The sequence below is a fragment of the Mixophyes fleayi genome, chromosome 7 (genome assembly GCF_038048845.1).
Source record: "Mixophyes fleayi isolate aMixFle1 chromosome 7, aMixFle1.hap1, whole genome shotgun sequence".
NCBI classification, from domain to species: Eukaryota; Metazoa; Chordata; class Amphibia; order Anura; family Limnodynastidae; genus Mixophyes; species Mixophyes fleayi.
Genome location: NC_134408.1, coordinates 68,412,932 through 68,438,786, shown reverse-complemented (window position 1 = coordinate 68,438,786; position 25,855 = coordinate 68,412,932).

Below are 25,855 nucleotides of genomic sequence, written 5' to 3'. Positions count from 1 at the left end.
CATCCCAAGCATAGGGCTTTACACCAAGGTGCATGTTAAATTTGCAACATTCACTAGCCTTAGTTTTGAGTGGCTAAGAAACTACTTGTTGAGGAAGATACCATGGTTGTGCAAATGGGAACTGTGCACAACCAAGTCACAAAGCACATAAATTATGAGTTAAGCATTAAATCCAAAAATTCCAAATCACATTGACCAGGCCAAGCACTCCACCAAAATGTTGACAATCACAGTTTGAAAAGGCCTACCCTTAATACCAAACTTCAACTTCTTCCAAAAGGAGTTGCCTCACATATTTTAGGTAAAGTTTACTCAAGGCCCAAACTGACCCTATACCGTTTAAGATGTGCTTTGCATCCCCATGTCATCCTAGAGTGTCTGCCCGAGCACATATTAGGCCTTTGAATTCTTAATGTCTTGTTTCAAATCAATCTCAGGTCTGTGCTCACCCCCACACTGTGTTTGGATATGAGTCTTAAGAATGGTCAGATATGAGATGCTGTAACAACAACAAGTATTATTATTATTAATATTTATTTATAAGGCGCCACAAGGCATCCGCAGCGCCGCACAGAGACAAACAAAACCACAACACAATGGGAGACAGCACAGCACAGCAAACACAGCAACCCAGCAAGCCCAATGCACAGCCAGAGAGAGCGGGGAAGGGGGAGGGAGGACCCGCAAATGACGGGGCCCAAGAAGGAGGGCGCGGAAGACAGGGAGACCCCCAGGGGGGAGGAGGGAGCGAGAGTGGACGTGGGGTGGAGGACCCTCGAGGAGGAGGGCTAAGTAGCTGGAGAGCAGAGTTAGAAGTGGTGGAAACAGGAGGAGAGATGGCCCTGCTCAGAGGAGCGTACAATCTAAGGGGAGGGGTGGACAGACAGAGAGACGCAGGGGAGAGAGGGAGAGTAGGGGGACGGAGGCAGAAGATAAGGTAGGAAGTTAAGTGGGAGACAGAAAGGCTTTAAGAAAAAGGTGGGTTTTTAGGGCCAGTTTGAAACTGGACAGATTAGGGGAAGTTCTGATGGAGGGAGGGAGCTTGTTCCAGTGGAGGGGGGCAGCGCGGGCGAAGTCTTGGATACGCGCGTGGGAGGAGGTTATAAGGGGGGAAGAGAGGCGACGGTCAAAGGCAGAACGGAGAGGGCGGGATGGAGCATGAATAGAGAGGAGGGTGGAGATGTAGGGCGCAGTGGAGTTGGCGAGGGCCTTGTAGGTGAGTGTGAGGAGCTTAAAGAGGATTCTGAAGGGGAATGGGAGCCAGTGAAGGGCTAGGTAGAGGGGGGAGACAAAAGAGGAGCGGCGAGAGAGGAAAATAAGCCTAGCTGCAGCGTTAAGGATGGAACGAAGGGGATCGAAATGAGAGTGGGGGAGGCCAGTGAGGAGGAGGTTGCAGTAGTCCAGGCGGGAGATGATCAGAGAGTGGATAAGGCATTTGGTGGCATCTTGGGAGAGGAAGGGCCGGATGCGAGCGTTGTTGCGCAGCTGGAAGCGGCAGGATTTAGCAATAGAGAGGATGTGGGGGCCAAAGGAGAGAGAGGAGTCGAGGATGACACCAAGGCAGCGAAGTTGGGGCACAGGGGAGATAGAGGTGTTGTCGACAGTGATGGAGAGGTCAGAAGGGGATGGGGTATGAGAGGGAGGAAAAACTATGAGCTCAGTTTTGGCAAGGTTAAGTTTGAGGAATCGAGAGGACATCCAGGAGGAGATGGCAGAGAGGCAGGCGGACACCCTAGAGAGGAGGGAGGGAGAGAGATCAGGAGAGGAGAGGTATAGTTGAGTGTCGTCAGCGTAAAGGTGGTAGCTGAAGCCGAAGGAGCTGATGAGTTCACCCAGGGAGGAGGTGTATAGAGAGAAGAGTAAGGGTCCCAGAACAGAGCCCTGAGGGACCCCGACAGGAAGGGTGGATGGGGGGGAGAGAGACCCAGAGGTGGTGACAGAGAAGGAACGGTAAGAGGTGAACCAGGACAGGACTGGGCCGGAGAGGCCGAAAGACTGGAGGGTGTGAAGGAGGAGGGGGTGGTCAACTGTGTCAAAGGCTGCAGAGAGGGCAAGGAGGATGAGAAGGGAGAAGTGGCCCCTGGCTTTAGCAGAGAGGAGGTCATTGGTGACTTTAGCCAGGGCAGTTTCAGTGGAGTGGAGGGGGCGGAAACCAGACTTGAGAGGATCAAGGAGGGAGTATTCAGAAAGGTAGGAGGTGAGACGGCTGCAGACGAGCCTCTCGAGAATTTTGGAGGCAAAAGGGAGAAGAGATATGGGGCGATAGTTCGAGAGAGAAGTGGGGTCGAGATTAGGTTTCTTAAGAATGGGGGATACGAGAGCATGTTTGAAGGAGGAGGGGAAGATGCCAGTAGAGAGGGAGAGATTAAAGAGGTGAGCGATGTGGGAGCAGGTGGTGGGGGAAAGGGAGCGAAGAAGGTGGGAGGGGATGGGATCCAGGGGACAGGTAGTGGGGGGAGGATGAAATGAGAGAGTGGACTTCCTCGGCGGTGGTGGGACGGAAGGAGTGGAGGGCAAGGTGGTTGGGGGGGGAGGACAGAAGAGTGGGAGGGGTAGAAAAGAGAGTGGAGGAGGAGATTTCAAGTCGGATGGCCTCGATTTTAGAGGAGAAGAAGGAGGCGAAATCGGAGGCAGTCAGGGAGGAGGGAGGGGGGAGGGGAGGGGGCCAAGAGAGTGCTGAAGGTGGCAAAGAGGCGACGGGGGTTAGAGGACTGGGAAGAGATGAGGGATTTAAAGAAAGATTGTTTAGCGAGTGAGAGGGCAGAGCTGTAGGATGAAAGGATGAATTTAAAGTGGAGGAAGTCAGCCAGGGAGCGGGATTTTCTCCAGTGACGTTCGTCGGAACGATAGCATTTTTGGAGGAAGCGGGTAAATTTGGAGTGCCAGGGTTGGGGTTTGGAGCAGCGAGGGTGGACGGAGTGGGCAGGGGCGACCGTATCCAGAGCTGAGGTGAGGGTGAGATTGTAGAGGGAGACCGCCTGGTTGGGGCAGGCCTGGGAGGAAAGGGGAGAAAGAAGGGTATCAAGAGAGCAGGACAGAGAGGCAGGGTCAAGAGCGTCGAGGTTGCGTATGGACAGAGTAGGTTTGGGCAGGGGGAGGGGAGCAGGAGAAGAGGAGAGAGAGAAGGAGAGGAGATGGTGGTCGGATAGAGGAAAGGGAGAGATGGAGAAGTCGGAGAGATTACATAGGTAGGAGAAGACAAGATCAAGGGAGTGACCAAGGCAGTGGGTAGAGGAGGAGGTCCATTGGGTGAGACCAAGGGAGGAAGAGAGGGTGAGCAGTTTGCTGGAAGCAGGGTAGGTGGGGTTGTCGATTGGGGTGTTAAAGTCACCGAGAATGATCGAGGGGAGATCGGAGGAGAGGTAGTGAGGAAGCCAGCTAGCAAAGTTGTCAAGGTAGAGGGAGGTGGGGCCAGGGGGGCGGTAGATGACAGTGACGCGGAGATGGATGGGGTAGAAAAGGCGGATGGAGTGAGCTTCAAAAGCGGAGAAGGAGAGGGAGGGTTCAGGGGGAATGACACGAAAAGTACAGGTGGAGGAGAGGAGGAGGCCAACTCCACCGCCTGGGCGGGCACCAGGCCTGGCGGAGTGGGTGAAGGAGAGGCCACCATAAGAGAGGGCAGCGGGGGAAGTAGTATCAGAATCGGAGAGCCAGGTTTCAGTAACGGCAAGAAGGTTAAAGGAGTTGGATAGAAAGAGGTCGTGGATAGCAGTCAGCTTGTTGCGGACGGATCTGGCATTCCAGAGGGCACAGAAGAAAGGGGAAGAGGAGAGGGGGGAAATGGGGATGAGGTTAGCAAGATGAGCAGCGCGCGGGGGATAGCGGGGAGGAACGGGAGAGGTAGGGCGGGGGGAGAGTATGGGTATGGAGTGAGAGCGGGGAGGCATAGTAGGGAGAGAGAGTAACAGAACAGTGAGATAGTGGGGACAGTGAAAAACAGGTAAGAACAATGGCAGGAAGACAATGAAAAGGTGGAAGATAATAACGAATTAGGGCGTGGAGGGCATGGAACAACAGTACAGTGAGATAATAAGGACAATGAAGACAGGTAAGAATGATAGCAGAACAGTAAGATAATAAGGACAGCGGATAACAGGTAAGAATAAGCAGGGAGACAATAGCAAGATGGAGGACAATAACCAATTAGGGCGTGGAAGGCAAGGAATAATAGAAGGAGAGGTAATAAGGACAATGGAAATAGGCAAGAATAATAACAGGTAAAAGTAGTTGCTGGTAAATATAAAATCAGGAAAAACAAGATAAAGGCATATAAATAGTAGAATAATAACAGGTAAAAAGTAGTTACTTATAAATGTACAATCAGGAAAAACAAAATAATGGCATATAAAATAATGTTTTATAAGCAGTTGATGCAGTTAAGCCAGGGATTCAGCAGGAGAAGGGTTAACTGACAAGCCGGGTCGGTACACAGTAGATCAGTTGATGCAGATAAGCCAGGGATTCAGCAGGAGAAGGGTTAATTGACAAGCCGGGTCGGTACACAGTAGATCAGTTGATGCAGATAAGCCAGGGATTCAGCAGGAGAAGGGTTAATTGACAAGCCGGGTCGGTACACAGTAGATCAGTTGGTGCAGATAAGCCAGGGATTCAGCAGAAGAAGGGTTAACTGACAAGCCGGGTCGGTACAAAGTAGATCAATTGATGTAAATAAGCCAGGGATTCAGCAGGAGAAGGGTTAATTGATAAGCCGGGTCGGTACACAGTAGATCAGTAGATCAGTTGGTGCAGATAAGCCAGGGATTCAGCAGGAGAAGGGTTAATTGACAAGCCGGGTCGGTACACAGTAGATCAGTTGGTGCAGATAAGCCAGGGATTCAGCAGGAGAAGGGTTAATTGACAAGCCGGGTGGGTACACAGTAGATCAGTTGATGCAGGTAAGCCAGGGATTCAGCAGGAGAAGGGTTAATTGACAAGCCGGGTCGGTACACAGTAGATCAGTTGGTGCAGATAAGCCAGGGATTCAGCAGGAGAAGGGTTAATTGACAAGCCGGGTCGGTACACAGTAGATCAGTTGATGCAGGTAAGCCAGGGATTCAGCAGGAGAAGGGTTAATTGACAAGCCGGGTCGGTACACAGTAGATCAGTTGGTGCAGATAAGCCAGGGATTCAGCAGGAGAAGGGTTAATTGACAAGCCGGGTCGGTACACTGTAGATCAGTTGATGCAGGTAAGCCAGGGATTCAGCAGGAGAAGGGTTAATTGACAAGCCGGGTCGGTACACAGTAGATCAGTTGATGCAGGTAAGCCAGGGACTCAGCAGGAGAAGGGTTAATTGACAAGCCGGGTCGGTACACAGTAGATCAGTTGATGTAGATAAGCCAGGGATTCAGCAGGAGAAGGGTTAATTGACAAGCCGGGTCGGTACACAGTAGATCAGTTGGTGCAGATAAGCCAGGGATTCAGCAGGAGAAGGGTTAATTGACAAGCCGGGTCGGTACACAGTAGATCAGTTGGTGCAGATAAGCCAGGGATTCAGCAGGAGAAGGGCCAACTGACAAGCCGGGTTGGTACACAGTAGATCAGTTGATGCAGATAAGCCAGGGATTCAGCAGGAGAAGGGTTAATTGACAAGCCGGGTCGGTACACAGTAGATCAGTTGATGCAGATAAGCCAGTGATTCAGCAGGAGAAGGGTTAACTGACAAGCCGGGTCGGTACACAGTAGACCAGTTGATGCAGATAAGCCAGGGATTCAGCAGAAGGGTTAATTGACAAGCCGGGTCGGTACACAGTAGATCAGTTGATACAGATAAGCCAGGGACTCAGCAGGAGAAGGGTTAACTGACAAGCCGGGTCGGTACACAGTAGGTCAGTTAATGCAGATAAGCCAGGGATTCAGCAGGAGAAGGGCCAACTGACAAGCCGGGTTGGTACACAGTAGATCAGTTGATGCAGATAAGCCAGGGACTCAGCAGGAGAAGGGTTAACTGACAAGCCGGGTCGGTACACAGTAGGTCAGTTAATGCAGATAAGCCAGGGATTCAGCAGGAGAAGGGCCAACTGACAAGCCGGGTTGGTACACAGTAGATCAGTTGATGCAGATAAGCCAGGGATTCAGCAGGAGAAGGGTTAATTGACAAGCCGGGTCGGTACACAGTAGATCAGTTGATGCAGATAAGCCAGTGATTCAGCAGGAGAAGGGTTAACTGACAAGCCGGGTCGGTACACAGTAGACCAGTTGATGCAGATAAGCCAGGGATTCAGCAGAAGGGTTAATTGACAAGCCGGGTCGGTACACAGTAGATCAGTTGATACAGATAAGCCAGGGACTCAGCAGGAGAAGGGTTAATTGACAAGCCGGGTCGGTACACAGTAGATCAGTTGATGCAGATAAGCCAGTGATTCAGCAGGAGAAGGGTTAACTGACAAGCCGGGTCGGTACACAGTAGGTCAGTTGATACACTGTACAAGTACACTGTAGGTAATGCTTTCATGTTGTTCTGGGCCTTCACAATGTTCACTTATGCTAAATGGGTAACTGTCAGTGTATTATTGAACTGTCAAAACAGACAGCTATAAATCTGTTCTCATGTTTGGCACATTTTGCATTAACAAGACCTACCTTTGATTTTAAAAACAACTGTAGTTCACGGTCTGGCTAATAACCTGGCCTTTGTAAAAATGTACACATGCAAGTGTTCTGTTTCAATCACAATGGACTGATTTGGCAAAAAAAACATTAGTGTTTAAACATGTTTATAGATTGTGTATATTTCGCCATGCTCATACCATTGATAATTCTTAAAACATTACAGGGTACTCAATATATTTTTAAAAATTTGCGCTTGGACATCTATCACTAGTCTAACTTGATAATGTGTTGTTGTGTATTTACAAGGATAACAGGGTGTTGTTCTGTGACTGGGGTAATAGTTAGCAGTATTAACTGTGTCCTGTATTCCTAGACATTAATATCCAGACACACAGCAGACAGTGCACACACCCCTACAGCTTGAGGGTCTTTGCAGAAATATCTGGAGATTGGAAGAAGGATTGGAATGACCCTTGATCTTATTTTTTTGGCCTAAAGTTAGGCCATGTCTGCTGATTAAGTGTGCTTGCAAACAACATGGTGACTGTGAATGCGGAACAGTGGCTGGGTGGCAGGCACTGTGCCTTCACACTACCAAGAAAGGGTAAGGTTTTCTTTGAATTTTGAAAGATGGCCATAATTGGACCAGTACTGTATTGTAGATACGACTCTTATGTTCTTTGTGCATACCTAGAAATGATTAAGCTATACCATTAGTTGTTTTAGAGCCTGCGATTGGTGTTACATTATTGAAAGATAACATTAGAAAATTATGATATCGGCCTTGGTTGAGGTATTTCCATACGTTGTGAGGTACACTGTAGGTTGCTCATCCTTTGGTAGACACCATTTACTCACACAAACCATGAGACACTGCAACTGGTGCAAATTATGTCTGCATTTTGAGGCTAAGTTCCAGTATGACACATTTCCCACAATCCACCTAATGTCTCTGCCATTTACAGGACACAATTTTACATTAAAACACACTACCAGCCTGATTCGTAAAGTAAATTAGTGCAGACATTTAGATTTTAGTCTATTGCCCCAAACCAGGTTTAAATAAAAGGGTTGTCAATTTGAGGCCTATCTTGGAAAAAAAGGTAACGCATGGCTGCTTTTTCATGTAGGGCACCAATAAAAAATACTTGATTGTTTATACACTGAAATTTATAGTGGAGATTTGTGTGCTACATGAAAAACAGACAGTATTGAACTTAGGTGCAAAATCAGTAACTCATTTTGCACCTTTGCATTTTTACATGGTTTAGTCCAGGAGACTTAAGTAAGAAATGTCTAGATTAAGTTGCTTAAGGAATCAGGCCCTACCAGGCAAACTTTGTAGGGACAATTTCCCCATGGATTATGTTTAAAAGTACTACCTTATGGCTGTAAGGGTTTAAACTAAACATGTACATGCAACACAGAGCCCAGGACAATGAAACCTTGGCTTGCACTACAGTTAAGTAGTACACACATCTCGGGAAGACACAATAAAGGGCAGACAGGTCCAAATGTGTTGATATTGGTCTAAAATGTGTACATCCATGATACTCACTTGGAAAGCTTGGAGTCTACTCTGACGTTAGACACGTGTCCCTGTTGAACAAACTATTGGAGTGTTACTACTGGATTTTTCATACTTAAGTCTGTACCTTGGAGATTGGGGGTATTGGCTTGTTGTAGGTGAATGCTTGGGTTTGGCAACAGTTTGCTGGCCCATTTTAAAATTACATTTATTTTAAGAAACTTTTCAATGATTGTTTGAAGGAATGTAGACTCAGTGTTCTGAGGTAACAATGTCCTGACACTATCAAATATGTATGCATTTGAGCATAAAGACTAATATGTCTACAATAACTAACAACCAAATAGTTTAAACTGAAAATTTAATTTTATTTGCATTACACACATTTAAAAATAAATGCAAAATAAAACAATTGAAAAAAAAACAACATTATTTTTACGTTTTTTGGTTGGCCGTTGGGCCATGATACCACGGGCCTTGCTTCTTGTTTGCTGTGATGTGGAGGGCTCAGAGAAAGTATCCGATCTCTTGGGGTTAGCAGATTGTGACCGACGCTGTGATGAAGGTGCAGGGAGATGGGCAGGGGCCTGGACGGGGGAGGTGCAAGAGCCAGGGAAAGGAGAGGGGCAAGAGGTTGGGTGAGGGGAGGGGAAAGGAGAGGTGCAAGGGCCTGGGCAAGGAGAGGGGCAAGAGCCTGGGCAGGGGAAGCATATAGAGTGATAGGGGCTAGCAAACCTGACGTAGGCAAATTAAGTTGAGACCACTGGTGTTCTGGGGTGGTGAATGAAGGAGCAGGGGTATGGGGTGAAATGGGTGAAGGTAATGTACCGGATGTGCGTTGGGAGTGGGCATGAAAGATATCAACCAGGAGTGTACCTATATTTGTAAGGGTGGAATTTAAAGTGGACAGTTGGGTGGTGAGTGTGTTATTCAAAGTGGTCAGTTGGTGTTCAAATTTGGATTCCATGTGGGTGAGAGTGCTTGCAATGTGGCCAACATGCATGTCAAGTGCTTCGGTGACTGATTGAAAATGTTGAGAGACGATTGAGAGTGTCTGCACCCACGAGAGCTCAGCATGCTCACTCTGAGGCTCCTCCACATCATGGCCAGCCACCTCCTCCACTTCCACAACATCCTGGTCTTCACGTGCTGTATATAGAGAAAAAGCGAAGAGAATATTTAAAATCCAAAGTTTGCAGGGAAAAAAAAAAGTTCAAAAAATAGGCATAACTGTGATGCAGCATTTAAAAATAATAAGAATCCAGGGAATTTGCCAACAAACAGCCCTTGCCAGTCCAGGAAAGCAGGCATAGGCCCATATTTCGTTAGCAGATTGTAATGGGCCAACATATTAAGACATTTTCTAATCAGTGTGGACATTTCAGTTCCTAGTATGTGATAGGCAAACAGATTTTTACAGTAATGTTTGACATAAGGCACATACTGAGAGTTGCCACATGTATAGATACAGAACCCAAACAATTACAGACATTAAATAATGAGAATCAGCATGTACCTAGGGAAGATTGCGGCCTTATTAGGGGTGGGTCACAGCCGGCATCAATGTAGCCCACCCCAACAATTTCTGGCATGGAAATTGCTGCACTTGCATGCTCCTCTAAGGCTGTTAGTTGCGCCTCCAGGGGAGGCCCACAGGCCAGTCGGTAGCGCATGTTGGTGCTCTGCCGCGAATTTGCGCTTCAGACGCTGTTTATAGTCAGCCCATCTGTGGAAATGACAAAGAATATGCCGTTAAAGGGCTAAATAGTACAAAACATGCAACCTCATAGTGTCATTTTGCTATTAACACACCAAAGAACAAAACAACTACACAGTGAAATGTGTGTGGCTTTTCAAGCATGGATAATGTAGAAAACGGAACATGTTAATTTGTATAAGTATCCTGGTGATTTCATAGTTTAACTAAAGCCTTGACAGAAAAATGAATTACACAGACACAAGGGGGTAAATGTATCAAAGTGCGAGTTTGGCAGCGTGTTTAAATCGCGGCAAATCGCGGGTGTTTACCCGTGAGTATTGAAAAAAAAACCTGAAATGTATCAAGCTGCGATTTTGACACTGAAGTTCAAAATCTCTGGTCATCTCTGGCGATTTTAGGGTAAATGTATCAAAGTGCGAGTTTGCCAGCCTGTTTAAATTGCGGCAATGATCTATTTAATAAAAATAAAAAAAAACAAATACTCACCAATGATGTTTTATTTCTTCATCCAAACTTCCAGGCTTGCCCCAGTCCCTTAATATTTATACCTCCATTCTTGCCGGCTTGCCCCAGTCCCAGCCATTTTGTACTTCCAGAAACGATTGAAGAAAAGCAGGAACACTTCGCCCAGAAGGGGCCCATATTTGTAAGATCCCGACTCTGTGTACTTGATTGCAGAAAAATAAAAAAAAACTTTCACCGTCGCAAACACCTCCTACCTAGTAGGAGGTCCAAATCGCAATGCCCTTACGTTGGTTGCGTAAGTTAAAAGTACATTATTATGGGATTTTCCCACGCTAGTGGGGAAATCACATAATACTGTACCTAGAGCTTACGCAAGTAACGTAGCTCATTGCGCATGCGCTACGCTACTTACGTAAGCTGTAATACAGTAAATACAGCATACGCAAGTAGCGTTGCGCATGCGCAATAAGCTACGTTACTTGCGTAAGCTCTATGTACATTATTAGGTGATTCCCCCACTAGCGTGGGAAAATCACATAATACAGTAGTTAGAGCTTACGCAATGAACGTAAGTTCATTGCGTACCAGACCTCCTACTACGTAGGAGGTGTTGGCGTCTGGTCCACACTTTTTTTATTTTTCTGCAATCAAAATGAAAGAGTCGGGATGAACAAATATGGGGCCCTCCTGGCTGAAGCCAAGAAGACTTCAATCAACAAGGGGCCCCTTCTGGGCAAAGTGAAGAAGATATTATTCAAGCCTGGACATTTTGGAAGTATAATTTTGCTGGGACTGGGGCAAGCCTGGACATTTTGGAAGTATAATTATTAAGGGACTGGGGCAAGCACGGACCTTTTGAAGAAGAAAGAAGACATCTTTGGTGAGTATTTGGGGTGTTTTTATTTTTAATAAATAGATGTAGGACAGTAGATGTGGTCTACTTAGATTTTGCAAAGGCCTTTGATACAGTGCCACACAAGAGGTTGGTTTACAAAATAAGGGAACTGGGTCTAGAAATTAAAATTTGTACTTGGATCGAAAACTGGTTAGAGAATAGGGAACAGAGAGTTGTGATAAATGGAACATTTTCTAATTGGTCAAAGGTCTTAAGTGGAGTACCTCAAGGTTCCGTGCTGGGACCACTCCTTTTTAATATATTTATTAATGACCTTGGTGATGGTTTAGAGAGTAAAGTTTCTATTTTTGCAGATGACACTAAACTCTGTAAGGTAATAAAATCAGAGCAAGATGTAGCTTCTCTACAGAGGGACTTAAATAAACTGGAGGATTGGGCGGCTAAATGGAATATGAGGTTTAACACAGATAAATGTAAGGTTATGCATTCAGGGATCAAAAACAAGAACGAAATCTATAAATTAAATGGAATTAATTTGGGAGAATCTATAATGGAAAAGGATTTGGGAGTGCTCGTAGACAGTAGACTTAGCAATAGTGCTCAATGTCAAGCAGCAGCTGCAAGGGCAAACAAAGTATTGGCATGCATAAAAAGGGGCATAGATGCAAGGGAAGACAGTGTAATTTTGCCACTGTATAAATCATTGGTAAGACCTCATCTTGAATATGCAGTACAGTTCTGGGCACCACTCTATAAAAAAGATAATTTGGAACTAGAAAGGGTTCAGAGAAGGGCGACAAAATTGATAAAGGGTATGGAGTCATTAAGTTATGAGGAAAGGTTAGCCAGTTTAGGCATGTTTACTTTAGAAAAGAGGCGTCTAAGGGGAGATATGATTACTATGTTCAAATATATTAGGGGTCAATACAGAGAGCTTTCATGGGAACTTTTTACCCCAAGGACCATACACAGGACACGTGGTCATCCCCTAAGGTTAAAGGAGAGGAAATTTCACAACCAGCAAAGGAAGGGGTTCTTTACAGTAAGGGCAGTCAAGATATGGAATTCATTTCCAGGGAAGGTTGTGATGGCAGATTCAATAGATATGTTTAAGAAAGGGTTAGACAAATTTTTAGCGGAAAGGTGTATCCAGGGATACGACCGTTAATTTAAAATAAAGGATAGTAGTGGATATAGGGTAAAATTGGATTGCAATATTGAGTCTGGGGGGATTTTCAAAATTGAAACAGATGGGCGGTTGCCTACTCTGGATTAATTTCAAATATAAGTGCAGGATCGCAGGAGATCCAAAATAGGTTGAACTTGATGGACTGGTGTCTTTTTTCAACCTCATCAACTATGTTACTATGTTACTATGTTACTATGTGGTTTAAATGAGGGTGGTTAGTGTGTTTATTGTGGGGTTTTTATTTTTAATAAATATGTGTGGTTTTTACTAGGGTGTTGTTGTTTATTTAACTTTTTTTTTTTTTTTGTGGAACTACAGGTCCCAGCAAGCCAGGGATGTCAGGGCATGTTGGCACTTGTGGTTCTCCAAGTTCCAACATGCCCTGGCTGCCGTGGGTATGCTGGTGCTTGTAGTTATACAAGCAGCAGCATGGCCACACTGTTTTTGGCAACCTGGCTGGCTGGGACTTGTAGTTCCACAAAACAAAATGGCGTCTGTTTATTTTTTCAATCTTTATCGCCATATTACCTTACTACCCACAGCCCAGGGGTAGTAGGAAGAGCCCTAGTGCTATCAGCACTGGGCTGGTTCTTTCTAGGAAGGGGCCCGCTCGTTTTTTTCGGCGGACCCCGCTCCCTAGGGAATTCAGCCCAGCGCTGAACAGTCTAGGGTTGGTTAGTCATTATGGCAGGGGGACCCCTGCCGTGTGTCCCACTGCTATAGTGCCGCTAACCCTGGCTGGTTTGACTAGTGCTGGTAAAGTGAAAACCGGGGGGACCCCATGCAAAATTTTTCCCCGATTTTCACGGGACCAGCACTAGTCAGACCGCACTAGGGTTAAGCCTGAATAGCAGGGGGACCTCACTTTTTTTTTCCCCAACTTTTATCTATTATTTACAGTTTTAACACTGCCAGGGCAGTGTAACAGTGATGTGTTTATACAACACGCTGCTATCAAGCAGCGTGTTGTATCTGGCGTGTTTTGAAGCAAACTCTCCTGAGTTTGCTAACTCGCAGCTTCATACATTTGAGAGCTGTATAGCTGCAGTGGCAAACAGTCGGGAGTTTGATCTCTGGCGATTTTGCAAATAGCGATTTTGACAGAAGCACAACTCTGGCGATTTTGCATGAAATCTCAGCTTCATACATCGGCGAGTTTCAACTATCCCGAGGAAATCGCTGGAGTTGCAAATTCGCACTTTGATACATTTACCCCAAGATGTGTTAAGCTCACAGTCATCTAACTAGTACTATGTTTACAGTCGTCCAACCTAAATAGTGCTTTTGAACAAATATTTGAATTGTACTGTTTCTGCACTTTTACGCTGGAACGTAGATTTTTCATTTACTTTTTGGGTAATTTCTGCCCATTTTTTAGCTTTTTCATGGCCCGTTACATGTATGCAAATGCAAAATGACTTGCTCGACAAGTACTTGCAGCTCTGCATCAGTAACATTGTGCCTACGCCATGTTGCCACCCCTGGCGCACGCTAAGAGCTTGGCCCTGCATCAGACATATTGCTCTATAAAAGAAATGGAGTGTGTTTATTGGCAAATCAAACAGTCAGGTGGAATGATAAATTGTAGCAAAACCCACCCCCTTAAAGAATGCATTCCTCAGACTCCAACCTAGTTAGCAAGCACATGCACCATAATATCAAAATGCTTGATCTTTCTATATATACAAGTCACTTCTGAAACTGCACCAAAAAATGAGTTCTATAAATTCACTGACTCATCATTTTGCAAATACTACCACTAGTCACTTTTGACTTTATTACATTGTTAGTCACATTTGAAACACAGAGAACTCACCTATCTCCCATTCCAATTTCTGAGCAGGAACCAAACAATTTGCTTTGAAATGTAAGGTGAATGCAAAAGAAAGGCATAAGGATGATTAAGAGTGTAGACTATATTGTCCATTTTTGTTTTTGGTGTCACCAAAGAAAGTGCCTAGATACATATGCAGTAATCTGACCAACAATGCTAGAATCTACTTACTAGTGGGTTTTGTGAGGGGAAACCCATTAGCAGAGTGTAGCAGTAAATGTGATACTTTGCCTGTACATTTTGAGGCCAATGCCATTGGTAGAAAGTTGCAAGCACAGTAACATTGATTTAGGCCTAACAAGTTCCTATTCTGAAGCAAACATGTTGTATCTATATGACATCAAATAGTACTTAATGTAATAATAGTTGAGATTTCACACAATAAACTCCACAACTTCTTTCATCTAAACCAGAGCCTGCCTTCAAAAATCGCAAATGAGCAGGAAAGAAGGAAGAGTCCAGGTGGGTTTAAATGCCTGATTTCATTAATAGGCCAGATGTACACTGTCTTCCTCATTGCAGAGCACAGAGTACTCGTCTCACCTGCGATGGCCGCCATGTTTTTGGATGGAGAGGCAACCATTACACACACAGGTGTCTGAAAGATCCGCGTGAGACGTGAGCGCGCCCATACGTGCTCAGAGAACCAATCAGAGCGCACAGTACTGCAGAGAACTATCTTTCCAAGAAAAGATGAGGGCAGGCATTTTCAGCAGGCGTGAGCTGCGTGTTCTGACCGAGGGCATGGATAAAGTGTCCTCGGGCAGATATATGTCCAATGAGGTGAAACTGAGGTCATCTCAAAGGGTCCGCAGATGCCTCCGCCTGCAGTAGAACAAATGCAGGACTGTTGTCCAGCTCCAGCGGCGCTGGAGCGACCTCCGCCGATGTCAGCCACAGCTGCTACAGGAGGAGATTATAAGAAATGAGTTCTCTATTAATCGCCAAAAAACATGTCTAAGCATCTATCACTACATATCAATCTTTCTCCACACTAGAAAGGTCATTCCCCTTCCAATGCAACCAACCTGCTTTGCCTCCTGTTGCCTAATTTTTGTTGGTGAACATTTACTTTCCTAAATGATTGAGGGACAAACTCCAGAACATTCAAGCAGGGATTTGATTACAACTCTACAATTCTTGATCCCAGTGTTGTGAAGCCGAAGTGCTAACCACTAAGCCACTGTGAGATAGTCCACATCCATAAGCCAAAAGCCAACAGGCCATGTGAAGTGATTTGTGTCTGTCAGGTTTATATCCTTTTGGAGTAGTTAATATTTTTCGGTGTTGCAAACTAAAAGTTTCACAATGTCTGAGCACATGATTAGCGCACTACATCTACATTAAGCAGGTGAATCTGTGAACAATACACTTTTTTAATTTTGTCATTCAAACAGACCGTAGACGTTGGCAATGACTCCAGGCTGAGCAGGAGGAGGAACCAGATGTGGAGCATCAGGCGGAGGTGGACCCAGATGGGGAGCCTCAGGTGGAGGTGGACCCAGATGGGGAGCCTCAGGCGGAGGTGGACCCAGATGGGGAGTCAGAGGTGACAGAAGTGGACCCGGATGGGAAGGCAGAGGTGGAGGAAGAGGACGAGGAGGAGGAGGTGCACACAGAGACAGTGGAGGAAGTGGAGGTGGCGGCTGCCATTCAAGAGGCGGAGGCCTTTGGAGATAGTAAGTATTTACATTTAAGCCTTTACATAATCGAGGCTCATGTTATATTATCCAAACGTTTATGTGGATTAATGTCTGCTCTACAGCATGTGTTTAAATTTGTCAACACTGATTTGGTTGGAGGTACCAATAAGTATGAGTTGAAATTTCTTGATGATTTTCTTTTGATTCCTGTGAGTAATTGTGTAGGTAGGGCCCCAGTGTACTGCTTTGCCCGGGGGCCTATAATGCTGTTAAGATGACCCTGTCCATGCCCCTCTCCCCTGGGCACACGAGAATTTTGAATAACTATAAAAATGCAACACAAAAACCTTATCAATGTCTAATGTGCGGGCAAATGCATTTGGAGCAAGAGGCCTGACAGTTTAAAGTGATGTAACAGAACACATCTGTAGTAACTCCGGTCTGATTTTCAAATTAGTTTTCCATTGAATTATGTGTTTCTTTATTTGTTTTACAGCACACGTGGAGCAATCTGGGACATGCCCCCTCCCTTCCCCCATCAGCCACAGAACTCAGAATATATTAAAAAAAAATTAAAAAACAATCAAAAATATGCCCAAAATTTTTTAAAAAAAGTCACGGAATGGGCAAATCTGTATGGGTAATTTATTTTCTGTTTTTATTTATGTAAATAGTTATTTCTAGGATGAATGTAAATAGTTTTTCAATTTGAAGTTTTCTGACATTAATCAAAAGTTACACACACCAATGATTTGGTTTGTTGTCTTTATTAATATATTCCAAATGCACAACATGTGGGTCTAAGGTCACTAAAGAATGGATATTAGAATCAAACAATAATAAAATTTAAGGTACATATTTTTGATACTACTACATCATCGTTGCAACATTTATATAGCCCTTATAATTGTGTTATGACTCGCAGGGCTCTCTGTCAGAGTTAGCTAGATAGATAAATAGGTAGATAGATAGTTAGGGATAGGTAAGTAGGTAGTTAGGTAGGTAGTTAGATAGCCACATTGGGTGTTTAGATAGGTAGTTAGTTTAGTTCTTAGATAGATTAGATAGATTAGTTTAGGTAGATTAGATAGGCAGATAGATTAGCTAGATAGATTAGCTAGGTCTTAGATAGGGTCAGTTAGGTCTGTTCTCTGTCAGAATCTGCCCTCAATCATGCTGTCATTTCTTATGTAGTGCCTCACCTGGCCAGCCTGTTTCTCTTACTCCACCCATCTGGCTTCCTCATTATCACTTGCAGCCTATTGGTTCTGCTCTCCTTGAATAGCCAGCTAATCCTCTGCAGGATTGCCGGTAATACGTTAACCATAGTGTTCTGCTCCCTTGTGTTTTCCATGTTACCTGTTCCTGTTGTTTCATGCCGGCTGGTTGTATCTTCGTGTACCAGACCGTTTCCGTTCCTCTCTACTCTTCATTGGATTTCCCTGTGTACCGACTCAGCTCTGCTTTGACTCTTCTCCTGTGTTGATATCCCATGTGCGAGACATGATTCGGTTCCTGACTATTCTACTATCTACTCACCAGTTCCTGTCAGCTATCTCCTGGACCCTGGTAAAGTCGTGCTCCCAGGCATAGCTCCGGCGTGATCTGCAGCTCCTCTGCTCATCCTAACCTTATACGGAGACGCAGCCCCTGCAGCATCTCTGCACCCAGATTTCAACAATCTCCCTCTGGCTCCGGACTCAACCTTTCCACAGGTACTTTTGACTGTTTACATATATCACTGTGTGCCTGTAAATGTAGTTACCCCTGGCAACCGCCTAGGAACTGTTTCCCTCCAATCTCTGGACTCTCACTGGTACTGTGAGTTGTAGTTACCCCTGGCAACTGCCTAAGAACTGTTTCCCCTAAATCTCCGGACTCTCACCGGTAGTACTGTGGTTTGTAGTTACCCTTGGCAACCGCCTAAAAACTGTTTCCCTAAAATCTTCGGACTCTCACCGGTACTGTGGGTTGTAGCTACCCCTGACAACTGCCTACGTTCAGTTTCATCATCTTTACCTATCACTGCAAGTTCCGTTTTTTTCCGGACAAGCACAGGTACAGAAGTTGCTGTGTATCAGCTGTTCCTTTATTTATTCCATTGGGAACGAGTGATATATCAGTCTTGACACCATCCACTCAGTGTCTCACCTGACTCCCTCCTGCACTTTTTACTCTAGGGGCAACAGTGAACACCAGGCTTTCGGAGCAGACTCCGGGTTTTGCTGTACTGGCTGGAGGCGTTCCTAACAAATTGTGCCTATCAGCAAATGAACATACAAAATGTATGTTTTGTATTTTGTCAGGAAATCCACACTAACATGGTAATAACAGTAATTCCATACACATAAGGCAATGTTCAGGAATCAAACTCCTGACACCAGCACAGGAAGTCAGAGGTGCTAAATACTAAGCCACCATGCTGACCCGGTGTTGACTATGGTATCTTGCAAGAAAAGAAAAAAAGCTTTCTATTTGCCATTCAGCCAAAGGAACGTGTGCCCTCCACCAACAATCCACCCCTCCAAGAGGTAGGCCATCTGTAGTAATAGCATACCTATAATGTGCCCTGGGGTTGAGATTCATTAAAGAAGGTATATTGCAAATTCCATAACTAATTAACTATTTTCCCAAATCAAGTGCCATTGAAGTGCAAGGTTAACTTAAAGCGTCAGAGTAAAGCCAGTCACACATTGAAGAGTACGTTTAAACTCCACACAGATCAGTCCATGTTTGGTAACTTAACTCATGACCTCAGTGCTGTAAGCGAGAAGTGCAACCGACGCAAACCACCATGCTATTGGACCGTGGTCAGCGGTCTGTTTGGGTAAAGCCGAGTACATCACATAACCTGTAAGCCGTAGATACATATTAAACTAGGTTTCCTGGCAATGTGGCATTACACTCCAAGGAGCCTGTCCCCTCCAATCCCCCCCCTCTTATGACATTCCTAGTAATAAATGTCAGCATGCACATAATAATGTGCGTGTAAATTATGAAAAAGGAACTTGCCGTAAAAAAATTGCAGTAGAGTTTTAGGATATCACAGATAAGTGTACATTTTGTAGCTTTGCATTGCATGTAAATCCATGTTTGGGTATACACATTGCATCCTGATTCTAAAAATAGAACAGACCTCAGGGGGCTGGCTTACCATGTGAAGCTGTGTCCGAAAGCTGTATAAAAAGCACAGTTTTGTATTGAAAATTGTTCTTCTTGCTTCATCTGACTGGCTCCCGGGTACCTTCAACCAGGGTGAGCAAATAAACATCACTTGCTTCAAAGACCTGCTTGGAAACTTCTCTATCCCTGTGACCTACAGATTAGACCCAACTCTAATCCATTCCCGGCTGTTTCTGAGGTTTGGACCCAGCTTTCCGGTACCACCTCTCTGCCCGCTACCCAGCAGCTCTGGCCATTGTTATATGCCAGGGGGGATCCATCCACAGCAACCCTGATCAATAGGAAGAGGTCAGGGCTACCAGCCCAGGTACACCAGTAATGAGGTACACTAGCAGCATCAGTTACCCAGAAGAAACACGGTACTCAATGCCTGTAAGGAATCCAGTGATGGCAGCATTTGTAAACCCCTCCTACTGCGGTTAGAGGGCGCATTTGGGATAACAAAAGGGAACAGTGTAAAACTGAATGTACTGTTCCCCGTAACAACAGACAGGGTGGCATAGGTGGTCCATCCTTTCACAGAGGAGGATTAAGAAAGACCATTTATTTCAAGCTGACCCCCATCTAATTGGATGTAAGTATATTACCATTGGGGACCGAGGAGACACATCATTATTCTTTCACAGATATTGGGTGCTTATATTGTGAAGGGTTCACTTTTCACAAGGTGTTCAGCTTTAGTATAGATGTACTTCATTATGTGCGAAATATTTCTATTCTTCTTTTATGTGGTCATTGTCTACATCTGTGGAGTAGTGAAGATAGAAGATCGCACCATAGATTTCGACTGAACCGTGAAGACTGTAATGACCAGGTTCAGAGAAACCTCAAAAAGCTTGTATATATCGCCAGTATTATATAAACTGACTTCCAGATTGATCCACAATGCTATATGTATAGAGTCACTCTCCTTAGGTTCTCATATGAATGTATTGAAATCCTGGTTAACTAACAGACACACCCTGTCTGTTTGCTGAGAGGAAGGATTTCAAATCATCATTGTATTGGCTAACCTAAGCCACATGACTGCTCTTCCTTACATTGGATGACTTCTATCACGTGATCGCACGCGATGGGTATATGACAACTTCCCTGTCCGTGGTTGTTTAATTATTGCCTCTGATGAAACGGCAAGCCAGTGCCGAGAAACGCGTCAGACGAACTTTACACTATTCACTGGAGATTTGGAGACGTGGAAACTTCTTACCTTTTTTACCCCGGGGTAGGATTAAGTGCATCCAATGTGCAAACATCGTTTTTGAGGTTCATCTGAGCGGCTGCTGATACGGCTGAAGCCACGGGTGGAGGACATTGAGCCCGACATGCAGGTTTGATGCATATGCCTCTTTATAACAACAAAGCGCTGTATGCTAGTCATAATCTTTATATCTACATACGAGCATCTAGAACTGTGAATGGAGGCCATTCAGCCAGCCCATAAGTTGGCAATATACGTCCATTTTTCATAGCATGTCGCTTTTTACCAGCCAGGATCTCCATATTATTACATGACATTCTAAGGAGAGTGACTTTACTAACGGAGTTGTGCAGATTAATCTGGAAGCCAGTTTAACGATACTGGCATTATATAGAAGCCCTTTGTGGTTTCCTTGAACCTGATTAAATCTCACTCAGTGTTCTATTTGGAAGCCATCGAGCCTGTCCACTAACTGGCAATACACGTCTATCTCTACAGTCAATTACTTTCGGTTAACCAGGATTTCGATACATTCATATGAGAACCTAAGGAGAGTGACTCTATACATATAGCATTGTGGATCAATCTGGAAGTCAGTTTAAATAATATTGGCGATATATACAAGCTTTTTGAGGTTTCTCTGAACCTGGTGTCGAAGTCAGCAAATTGGATAAAGTCATTTCAATTAAAGTCTAACAAACTTGGTTGTCTTTGTTTGAAAAGATGCGTACGGTACGCATCGACGTACAAGGGCACGCTACGGCGTGAAAGGGCGTACGCATCCACTACACGTGGCAGCAACAGTAATTGGTCTTTTACCATACATTCGCACAAACACGCATACTTATAAAATAGTACACATTAATGGTAGTTGCAACACATAGTCAGTTATGTCGAAATATAGTAGTATTTATATGTTATATCAGAGTTACATGCATATTAGTGAAATACACGGAACGGGTTAAAGGAATAACATCATGAGTGGTATCATAATGAACCTTGTTACATATCCTACTGTTTTTTTCACTCTGCGAGGGAATCGCAGAGTGCATACGCAAGTTATGAATGATAGGGAATTATGAACTACTTAAGACTAAGGAATCCTGGCGGGAAGAGCAGAGCATACCCCCTGCAGAGATGACCCCCTCCTTTGGATTCCTTAGGATGAACCAGCCAATGATTGACGACCACTTGGACATTCCTGAGACCCGGACCAATAGATGCAAGCTATACCATCTTCATTGTATTACTGTATTTGATTGTGTATATAAGCAGCAGCTTGTGATCCAGAGTGCAGACATCTTGTCCCCAGACTTCAGGATTGAATGACTGCACTGGATCCAGAGCGCCTGCGATAAGTAACGGCTGTATTTACTATTACTTCGCTTGAGCATATACATATTCTATTATTTGCGAATAAATCTCTGTGCTTTGGAAACACAACTCGAGGTTCGACAATCGTTATTGGTTAGCGACAATACGCACATAACAATTTGGGGGCTCGTGAGCTTTGGAGGTTTCGTTGCCGATGATACGCAAGACCAACGGATTTCGGTTCCTCAACAAAGGGTGGAGACGCGTCATAAACGGGTAAGAACGCATGGTGTTCAAAACCTGAATTTTACTCTGTGTTGCGAAACCGAATGTCCGTTTTGCATTATCTAGGGCACGCTAACTAGAACCTAGGGACAAAAGAGAAAACTGTTTCTTTTTTCTGTCATTGTGCGTTTTAACTGTATTGCATTGCTTAGCGTATGTGTATTTCCTGCTGTGCGTACGCGAACTTCCGGTAGACTTGCCACGTGGTTAAACAATCGTTTTGATAGTTATTGTACATGTATAGTATAATTACTTGTGAAAGCCTCTGAGATATTATTACTGTTGTTGGGAACTTTTGATTTTCTGCGCAGAAAAGGTGTATAGTGTGTGATGTTGTAACGTAGATACACTGTTTTATTGTGGATTGTGCTCAGTTGCTGTCTGACGAGGCGGATTGCCCAACTGAAGGACGGTATACAGGGCAGGTATACCGAATGCGAAAACCGGGTATTCGCAAAGCGCTACCAATAGATCGCAAGGTTTGCTAATAATTAGTATTGGTAGGCAGTGCGATCCGATCGTACCGTTAGTGCGAATTGGTGAAGCAGCTAGGCGGAATTATACTGGAAAGGCAGGTTGATTGTATTAACTTGCGCTCCCAGCGATAATAAACTCAGCAGATTTTTGTGGTTGAGCCAGGGTATCGAGGAGCTGATAGCCCTTGGGGCCCACAGTGATATTTCTGTATTAGGGATCCTCGCCAGGGGCGAGAAAAGCGAGTGAACGCGGCTAAAGGAAAAACGTTCACCGAGCATTATAGATCTCTAGCGGTGAGTATAGCAACAGAGTTGAAATTATTAGGTGGAAAGAACAGAGCATTGCGGTGTGTCTGTATTTCACATTTGGCCGGAAGGAACAGAGCATTGCGGTGTGTCTGTGTTCCGGGTAGAAGGTATATTGTTCAACATGGGTGCTAAGCATACGCTAGAGATGGTCAGTGTACTGCCTAAGGAAGGCCCTATTGGTTCAGCGAAGTTTCTCATGTGTAAGAAATATGGTGCATACGCAACTGTGTATTGTGACACGTGGGTCAAGATGACCAAAACTTGTGATAGGCCTTTCCCAACAATAGGAAGTTTTAATGCAGAGGTACTAAATACCGTAAAAGATAAAGTATGGTTGATTACCTCAACGAAAGTGAGGAATAAACATAATGATTGTTTAAAATTGTGGCAAATGGAAAGTAACACGTGGCAGAGCAGCGAATGCAAACCGGAAGTAGGCGTGACGAAAAGCGCGCGCAAGGCGGATGTAACCGTTGGGAAGCGTGGCGAACTCAGCGCAAGCGAGCCCCCGCCACCTTATGTGGCGGGAGGGGTAAGTACAGCCGTTGTTAAAACTGAAAATAGAAAAATCGCTAAGTTGTATCCTGTTTTAAACAAGTTTAAATCAAGTGTATCTGAAAGTGAAGATGAACCCACTGTGATTTCGGCCATTGCCCATGCCGTTAGTGTACTAGAGGCTCAGCGCAAGTATGAGAAAATGGCTGAGATAGGTGAGAGTAGCGTGATCACTAGGAGTGAAAGCGTTCTAAATCTAGGACCAGTAAATCCTGTAGTGTCTCCTGAAGTCAGTGTACCAGAGGGTGCGTTCCCAGTCCGCACAATATCAGTTCCCAATGGGAAACCGGATAAGGATGGTGTAGTTCCTTTAAGAAATGTTACAATGCATTGTCCCTGGACTAGATCAGAATTACGTTCCATTATGACTGAATTCCCAGATCCTAGAAAAGAGTTAGCTAAATGTCAGAAATTTGTTAAAGACTTAGGAAATGCTCACGAACCAACCAGTAAGGATTGGCGGGTAGTGTTGAGGGCGTGTCTTCCTCCCAATACTAACATACAAAAATTTATTGAAGATTGTTTGTTGGAGGAAGATGACACCTTGACTGATGAGATTAACCAACGGAATATAGAACAAATTGTCAAACATTTAGCCATCTGTTTTCCAGTAGTAGTAAATTGGAGTAAGATTTTCACCATTAAACAAAAGGATAGTGAAACTGCCTCAGATTACTTTGCTAGAGCTATAACAGCGATCGCACGATTCACTGGGATAGCCAACATAAGTGAGGATCCACATCACAGAGAGGTAGCTGTAGGAGTACTGATGGACGGCCTTAGAGAAAATTTAAAGACGAGGGTACAAACCACATTACCTAATTGGAGAGGCGTCACGGTAGACTCTCTTAGGGAGTCTGCTGTGGAGCATGACAAGAACCTTTTTAGAAAAAGGGAAGAGAAAAGTGATAGGTTAATGACGGTAAGTATACAGGCTCTAGAAGGGGTGCATACACGACCACCAGCATACAACCCATATAACAGGAAACCTAAAGTGATCAGGTGTTTCAACTGTAACGAGGAAGGACATTACGCTAGAGAGTGTAAAAAGGAAAGACTCAATACACAGAAAGGTGGGTCACATAGATATCCTCCAAGGAGGGATTCACATAGACTAGAAGACTCACATCTACCCGCGCATATTACGGCAGCAAATGCTACGCGGGAAATCAATAGTCAGCGGTAGGGGTCAGGTCATACCTGTAGTCTACAGCCAGTGAGGTTAACTGAGAGTCAGAGTGAAGAACCAACAATGATAGTTGACATAGCTGGTAGGAAACAAACTTTTCTTGTAGATACAGGGGCGGCCCGATCTGTGATAACCTCTCCTTTCAACCTACAAGGTGACCAGTAAAACTATTCCAGCTATGGGGGTAACGGGAAAAGTGTTACATTATCCTCTAACTAAACCCGCCGAAGTTACTATCGGGCCTCTGCATACTAAGCATTCATTTCTCTTGGCTGCAGCGGCTCCTACTAACTTGCTAGGGAGAGACTTGTTATGTAAAATGGGATGTGTCATATACTGTACTTCTGATGGTGTGTTCTTAGATATGCCGGAGAAGGTCGCACATGAGGTACAGGATATATTGGACACCCCTCAAAGGTTAATGTTACACTCTACTGTTATAGAACAAAGTCCATCTCAAGTAAAGGGGATGTTGCTGGGAATACCAGGTTCCCTATGGACCAGAGATGGACAGGACACTGCACTGATGGCAAACGTAGCCCCTGTCATGGTCAATCTAAAAAGTGGTAGGATAGCTCCAAAAATCCCACAGTATCCATTAAAACCGGAGGTGGAACTAGGGGTATATCCTGTTATTGAGAGGCTGTTACAACAAGGGATTTTAATTCGTACAGCCAGTACAGCAAATAGTCCCATTTTCCCTGTGAAAAAGAGTGGGGGGAGGGGCTATAGATTAGTCCAGGACTTAAGGGGAATTAACAAAGTTGTTGAGAGCCAATTCCCCGTAGTGCCGAATCCAGCTGTCATCCTCATGCAGATTCCACCGTCTGCCAGTCATTTTACTGTCATTGATCTATGTTCTGCTTTCTTCTCAGTCCCTCTTCACCCTGACTGCCAATACCTTTTTGCATTCTCCTACAGGGGAGTGCAATACACATGGAACAGACTACCCCAGGGGTTCATTGACAGCCCCAGTATTTTCTCCCAAGCCTTACATGACTGTTTGCAATCCTTTCAACCCCACAATGGGTCTGTTCTAATTCAATATGTGGACGATTTGTTGTTGTGCTCTGATTCTTTTATGTCATGTTTGCATGATACTAAATTGTTGTTGCTTCATCTTTCACAAACAGGGCACAAGGTGGCAAAGGATAAATTACAGCCATGTCAGACTAAGGTCAAATACTTAGGACACTGCCTCACCAAGGGGCTAAGACACCTGACAACCGACAGGATTGAGGCCATACAACACATGACCCTGCCGCAGAGCCAGAAGCAGATTCGTACTTTCTTGGGGATGTGTGGATACTGTAGGTCCTGGATCCCAGGTTTTTCTATTCTGGCATTACCATTGCAGGAGCTAGTCTCTTCCTCAAAACCAGAACGTGTTGTACACACAGAAGAGTCAGAGCAAGAGTTCTTTAATCTTAAAGATAGTCTGACCAGAGCACCTGCATTGGGAATACCTGATTATGAAAAGCCTTTCGAGCTATTTTGTACAGAAGCTGATGGCTGTGCAGCAGGTGTCCTCGCACAGAAACATGGTGACGCTAGCAGACC